Source organism: Mus pahari, chromosome 5, assembly GCF_900095145.1.
Source record: "Mus pahari chromosome 5, PAHARI_EIJ_v1.1, whole genome shotgun sequence".
In the NCBI taxonomy this organism is placed as follows: Eukaryota; Metazoa; Chordata; class Mammalia; order Rodentia; family Muridae; genus Mus; species Mus pahari.
In genome coordinates, this window is record NC_034594.1 from 76031228 (window position 1) to 76039311 (window position 8084).

Here is an 8084-nt window from a genome sequence, read left to right on the forward strand (position 1 = left end):
CTATGTATCTGTAGCCTCCCCCAGCCCTGAGTAGGCTGGCTCAGACTTTGCTGCCACTGAGAATGAGACCACCTGGTGTGGAGCCTTCCCACCTAGATTCTTCTATTGTGCTGTTCTTCTCTGAAACACTGCTATCTGCTGAAAGGCAGAGAGATTCCTGAGAGATTCAGGAGACAGCAAACAACCCAGTGATTGACACCTTCTTGCCAAACCAGTGCTATCAGCCAGATCAATTGCAGACTGGTTGACACCTTCTTGCCAAGCCAGTGCTGTCAAACAGATCACTTACAGGCTGGCGACAAGCCAAGAATGGATCTGTGGGAGATGGGCTTTCAGCCCATATAAGGAGAGATTTTTTAGTAAACTTTGGGGGCTTGGAGGCAAATCTTTACTGGTAGGTAGTTATTGTAGCCAGCAGGGTCCACAGTTATGCGATACTGATAATTTTCTTCCCTGGTAATTTGAATAGTATCTTCCAGTGTTATGAAAATTATCCTCTAAGGATGAAGCTTTCAAGTCATAACTCACTTGATTTTTTTCCAGGTATATAGTTCAAATTTGTGTTTTTTTCTGGAATGAGGTCTTGTCAGCAAGTTAAGGCATGTAACCAACTCATAGGGTACCAATTCAAATGGAGGAAAGTCATTCCAGATAAAACGATTTTTAATTGAAAGCATATCTAGTTCTCCTACTGTCTCCCTAATATAAGGTGAAACCGTTTAAACAATTTTCATGTGTATATATTTTACTAAAGTTTGTATTTTAGTAAGTTCCTTAGGGTTTTCAAAAGACTTTTAATGCTAATTATCTTTTTCCATATTCCTTCCTCAATCTTTTCTTTACATTCCCCACTCCCTTGAGTTCAGGGTACACTTTACTATAGGTCACATGATTTTATTCATTTAAGAAAACATATGGATATCATAATCTTACTATGTGCTATTCTGTTGCTATACCCTGACCAAAGCAACTTAGAAAACAAGGGCTTACTTCATCTCATAATCTCACTTTACATTCCATCACAGTAATCATATGGCAAGAGCTTCAGACAGCTGTTCACAGTACATCCAGAATTAAAAGCATACATAAATGAAATAATATTTCTATGTTAGTGCTCAAGTGGATTTTATCATCATAATAGAAGTCAAAATAGCTTGGCTAGGTAATTTTCCTACACGTAATGTATGGCTTATTAAAACAGAAAAAATAAAAGGAAATATTATATTACATACTGTAAGCATGTGTTATATTATACATTTGTAACACACTTCTACATTTCTTACAACTCCTTTTAATACATACTAAAATGATGTTTCTATAAGTTATAATAAATAAAATAAATACTCAATAATTTTTAATGTAATACATATTTTAAATGTATTGTTAAACTATTCAACTCAGTTCTACAAACTGCATATTATTCAAGAATAAGCTAGAACACAAACACAAAGGTTTTTTTTTCTTTTCCCTAGAGGAATATATGAGATTTAAATATGCAAAACATATTTTTTTTTTCACTCATAGTTCATGACTTTTCTGTCTGTCTCTGGTTGCAATGGAAAGATACACTGAAAACACAGGTGAGTGCAGCATCCATTACATTTTCACATATGTCCTGGGGATTGAACTCCAAGTCTCATGCTACATAGGGATTCATCTCCTTAGTCCTTTAATATTTTTTACATTAATGAAGAAATGTACCCTTCATATTACATGAAAGTGAGAAGAAATATACAAATGATATACATATATGCAAGCATGTGAACACAGGAAAATTTAAAAGAAGAATTTAAAATTTTATTTGTATTAATTTTGTAACTGTGCACTTCTATGTATGTGTTCATATGCAGGCAAAGCCTTTAGAACCACAGTAGAGAGTGAGATTTTCCTGAAGCTGCAGTTGCAGGTATTGTGAGCTGCTGAACATTGGTACTTAGCAAATAAACTTGGGTCCTCTGGAAGAGAGTATATGTTATAGCAGGTGATTCATCTCTCCAGCCAATGAAAATAGGGCTTTCGTTTGAAGCTACCAGAACAAATCATGGAGTATGAGTAAAGTTCCAACGTGATTCTACTCCTGAATCATGATATCCCTAAATCAGAAGTCTAAACCACATCACAGAGGAAAATATCACCATAAGCCTTTGTCTAATCTTGAAATTCAATCTATATGACAGTGTTCTTAAGCCATCAACAAACTCAATACCACAATAATGCTTCAATTATTTCTCTTCAGAATATCAAATTCATCCTAACTAGTTTGCTACTGATATTAAATAACAAATTCATGTATTAAATAGCACCCATTAATCAGATTTTTAAAATATTTGTTGTTATAGTACTATATATCCCAAGGAGATTTTGTTTTGTTGGTTTTTTGTTTGTTTGTTTGTTTGTTTGACACAAAGTTGCTCTGTGAGACCATTGGCTGCCCTGGAACTCACTGTGTTGGTCAGGTTAAACTCAAACTCATAGATCCACTTGCCACCACCTCCTGAGTGCTGGGATCAAATGTGTGCACCACTATCACTATCCACTTGATATACACATTTTTAAGACTTATTTTTGTCTATATTGGTGTTTGTGATTGTGTGTATGTTCACACATGAGCATTTGTACATAGAGGCCAGAAGAGGTCATCTAATCCCCTGTAGTAAGAATCACATGTGGTGTGAGCTGATATTCTCTGCAACAGCAGCATGTGTTCTTAACTGCTGAGTTATATGCCCAGCTCCCAAAACAGATGTGTCACTACACATAAAATATGGGGGAAGAGTGACCAATGATGATGATTCTGTGGCATCCCCTGTCTCTGGTTCACTCCAGCATCTGGGTTTTTTCATTTTCAACATTTTCATTTTCAACATCTTATGTTTTCACCAATGATCTCATTCCCTTATTTGTTGAGTGCTTAAGCCCATTAATATAGATAAAGGGTGCTTTTAAGTATGTAATATTAAATGTTCCTGAGGTTTAAAGAAACATGCATCTTTTAGAATAAGTAGACATGCCAACAGAAAAAAATTGAATAATAAAATGTTCACATTGCCCAGTATTCCTCATAACTCTAAATTTATTTATAGATATAGACGTTCAAATCATCTTCAGTGTGTCTATGCTTTATGGTGTACAAGGGAACCCAGAGGGAAAATTCATTTTAATCTAATTTAAAATCTCAGAACTAAGCACAAAACTATCAGGCAGTGTCCTCCATGGTAAACATTAGGTAGACAGAAGGCTAAACCAATCATCTGTTTTACAAAGGTATTAGCTTGCTAATTTCATTGCCCCATCACCATTTTTTCACTGAAGAAATATTCTGAAGAATCTGATAATGTGAAATAGAAAGTTAAAACTATTTTTAAAAATTACCATTATTTTCTGTATGTATGCAAGATGGTAGTATGTACAAGAATGTATGAACATATTTGTATTTTGAGGTTACAATTTTATATTAGTTGTTTTTTCTAAACCCTTCTACATCTTATTCTTTTTTTATAATAAATAATATCTGTATTTACACAACACAACATTATACAAGGATTTTAAATGAAAACGGTAGTGTTGAGATCTGCTCATCAAGAGGGACCTCAGTGCTGGCCAGCAGCCAAGACCAAGGAAAGACTTGAGCTGCTTCCCAGAGATGCCTTCCTGCTGTTCCAAGTCCTCCAGTTTACTAAAGGGGCCATGGAGCTCTCTCCAGCCCACAATGAACTAGGCGTTCTTCTGGCCAGTATGATACAAGGTGCACAGATCCTGAACTGAGCCTTCATTCAGAAGATCCAGTACTTGTTTGTGCCAAGTGCTAGTAACTCTGGGCTAATCTGTAGCTTCCAGCCATCTTCATCCTTTTCCATAGCCTCTGACACATGTGATGGCTTCTTTTTGTGGTGATTTTTTTTTTTTTCAGAAAGTAAATTGTGTTTGAGGATTCTGCCTGCTTCTGAATCAGTTGCAGGGTCATCACCACAATTTTTTTTCTGAGGTTTTGCCACTGTGTTTGTACAAGTGGAAGGGGTCTGGAAATCATGAGACTGTTAATTTTTTCCTTCGTATCTAGGACCTCCTGGACCAAAACCTTGGACTATAGTTCTTTCCACTTCACCTTAAGTCTCTCAGTCTCCAAGTTCTTTTCCTACACTGTCTTAATGAGTACCATTCTTTCTTGCTTTGGGGTATTCAGTAGAGGTATAACTCCTTGTTCCCCTGGGATCCCAACAAATGATATAAACTCAGGAGCTTCTCCAACATAGCTGGATCCATATTGCTTAGCTTCTACAAGAGGCTTAGCTTCTGGGAGGCAGTTGATAAAACTGCTGTAGAATTAGGGCTCCCAATTGATTCTTCTACAAGACCTTTGGCTTTCTTTGCCTTTGATGGGCCTAGAAGTTCTTTCTGCCAAAGCTTAACAGGTATGTAGGCATGAGGCTGTAGACTTCCATTGGTGAAAGGCCACTTAATCAGCTCTTTGGACCAAGCAGTGAAGTTCAATGCTCAGATTGATTCCAAGTAAAAATGTCTTTCAGGGGCAATGTTGGCAATGATGATGCTATGAACTGAGCCTCCCAGAGAGTCTGGCAACAGGCAAATGAGTTTTCTGTCCCAGTATAATATAGGAGGGGACCCCTAATATAATGCAACTCCACTTTGCCCAGTACAAGAAGCAGGTGTTGATGTCTCCAGTCTCTTTGAGTTGAATGCCCTGTTTCCCTTGTGGTGGTTGTCCTCTGAACCAGCCAAATCCATATGCTAGAATTTTCCTTCCCACTGGCAAAACAGAGTCAAATGTTCATGCTGATCCACCTTGACAAAGAGCACTGAATGACATTGGAAGAGTATTGCTTAAGCAGAGTAGCTCCTACAACTTGATTTCTACAGTGTGGCAGAAGTACTGCTCAAAGTCAGAGAAGCAAGTATTGGGGTTCTGGGTGAGACCTGGAATCAGAATGTTCCCTCGACAGTCTTCTCTTATCACTATGTCTCCTGTCTAAGGAGGATCTAAGAGGTCTAATAACTTTTCCTTGTAGATTACTAAGTAGGACATCCTGACAGAAATGTCCCATGGCCAGCCTTCAGCACTTTCTTCCCTTGTTATCTGCAGGAGGTCCATGAGAGGCTAAGGAATCACTCCATGTTGTTCTGGGCTACCCAGTATTTTATGTGCCTTCCCTGCCTCAGTAGTTCCATATGTGAGCACACTGGTATTCTGCCCATCCAACAAGTGCCATAGGATAGGCTGTACTGAACCTACTTAGATGTCCTGCTGAGTGCTCTTCTCTCAATAAAAGACACCAAACTGATATTTGAGAGTCTCCTAGGATTTCCTCCAGGGGGCCACTTCAAGAGAGCAGCTTTCTATGCCTCTCATACAAGGGTGTCCCTTTAGTTCCTTTTCTTCATCCATAAATGGGCACAGTCATATAGCCACTTTAGCTGGATTTGGGCACCAAACAACCTCTACCTTGCTTAGACAGTTTCCAGCTCCTGGGGTGACTACCACCATCTCTGGTAGCTGTGGCCTCACCTTAGCCACAACATCCGTATTCCTCCATACAACCCTGAGATTCCACCTTAAAGTAGTCAGAATGGCTAAGATCAAAAATTCAGTTGACAGCAAATGCTGGCAAGGATGTGGAGAAAGAGGAACACTCCTCCATTGCTGGTGGGATTGCGAGCTTATACAACTCTGGAAATCAGTCTGGTGGGTTCCTCAGAAAATTGGACAAAGTACTACTGGAAGATCCAGCAATACCTCTCCTGGGCATATACCCAGAAGATGTGCCGACTGGTAATAAGGACACATGCTCCACTATGTTCATAGCAGCCTTATTTATAATAGTCAGAAGCTGTAAAGAACCCAGATGTCCCTCAACAGAGGAATGGATACAGAAAATGTGGTACATTTACACAATGGAATACTACTCAGCTATTAAAAACAATGAATTTAAGAAATTCTTAGGCAGATGGATGAATCTAAAGGATATCATCCTGAGTGATATAACCAATCATAAAAGAGAGCACACATGATATGCACTCACTGATAAGTGGATAGTAGCCCAGAAACATAGAATACCCAAGATACAATTTGCAAAACACATGAAACCCAAGAAGAAGGAAGACAAAAGTGTGGATACTTTGTCCTTCCTTAGAATCGGAAACAATATACCCATGGAGGGAGTTACAGAGACAAAGTTTGGAGCTGAGATGGAAGGAAGGGCCATCCAGAGACTGCCCCTCCTTGGGATCCATTCCATAAACAACCACCAAACCCATACATATTTCATATACCAGCAAGATATTGCTGACAGGACCCTGATATAGCTATCTCCTGTGAGGCTATGCCAGTGCCTGGCAAATACAGAACTGGATGCCCATAGTCATCTATTGGATGGAACACAGGGCCCCCAATGGAGGAGATAGAGAAAGTACCCAAGGAGTTGAAGGGGTCTGCAATCTTATAGGAGGAAGAACAATATGAACTAAATAGTACCCCCAGAGCTCGTGTCTCTAGCTGCATGTGTAGCAGAAGATGGCCTACTCGGCCATCATTGGTAGGAGAGGCCCTTGGTCTTGCAAAGATTATATGCCCCAGTATAGGGGAAAGCCAGTATAGGGAATGATGGAGTGGGTGGGATGGTGAGCAGGGGAAGGGTATAAGGGACTTTCAGTATAGCACTTGAAATGTAAATGAAGAAAACATATAATTAAAAAAAGTAAGAATCACGCAGTTAGTCATGCACATATCCACAAAGGCTTATGGAAAGTCCAAGAACCACCTCAGGATCAGGTGAAGAAAATAACTTCTTAGGAATTAGACTTTTTAATCCTCTAAGGAAGCAAAAAAAGTATGAAATAATATATGTAAATAAATGCACAATTCTTAGTGGCACAGATCCGTAAATCAAACTAAGTAATGTGTTAATGAAAGTTGGGGACCATGACCTAGAATCACCATATAGATTGACAGGGTACCTGCTGCTGCCTCAAGCCAAAAGAGAGATAAGAGAGGAAGCACTGCAATGTTGATCCAGGAAGCATATTCTGACATCTGTCAGGTAGAATACAGCCACAAATAACCTATGGAAATGACTATGGGAAATAGTCAAAGAGATTATAGCTAGTGATTTATTTTGCATATAATTTGCATGTTCATGCATGTTCAGAATTTGAGAGTCTATGTGTGCACATATTTACACATAAATGTGCAGGCTTGTGGATGATTTAGAGTGGTATATTCTCTCTCTCTTATTTTATTAACAAAAGATATCTTTCTGGACCCATAGTTCACAAATTCAGACTAGTGTAGCTAGCCAACTTTCCCCCTACAATCTGTCTCTGCCTCTTGTGTATAACCTGTTACATGAGTTCTGAGAGTCAAGTAAATTTTTTGTTGGCTTTAATACCTCCTCTGCTGAACCACAAACTAGCACCCGGAACAAATTTTAAGGTACAAGATAAGGAGATCTCCAGGGCTTTAGAAATGTTACCGGTGAAAGACAGAAACTATAATGTCATACCCTTGAAACCGATTATCTGAAGTGATACTGCCTTTAATAAAAAGTAATAGAAAGAAAAGAAAGGAATATAGTAATAAATATTTAATCTCATTCGGGGGTTTCTACCCCACCTATGATCACTTACTTATCAAATAAAAGACACAAGATTTTTTTTTTATTTATAATAAGCCTTAATAAGTACTAGAGCTGGACATATATCTGTCCTCTATGATATTATGTCTACTTCACTAACAATGACCCTGAGATATGACTTTCCATATTCTGCCTGGCAACTCTCACTCCAAGGGGACAGCCCTTATGGCCAATTCTTATGATCCTGTACTCCATGGTATCTTCTCCTCTCTCCATCTCCTCTCTCCCCCTCCCCCTCTCCCTCCCTCCCCTTCCCCTCCTCTCTCTCTCTCTCTTCTCCCCTTCCTCTCCCCCTCATGTTCTTGCTATTCCTCCTCCTCCCCCTCCTCCTTATTGTCCTCCTCCCCACTAGGATGAGGAAAAATGGAAACTGATGTCCCCTTGGATGCGTGTTCTCTTTCTCTCACACTCTCCCCCCCCTCTCCCCCCCCTCTG

At 39.2% G+C, this 8084-nt stretch overlaps 1 pseudogene; it reads right to left on the reverse strand.

Moving 5' to 3' along the window:
* Positions 1-3495: 3495 nt before the first annotated feature.
* Positions 3496-5404, reverse strand: LOC110321972 (annotated as a pseudogene).
* Between the last annotated feature and the right edge of the window lie 2680 nt (positions 5405-8084).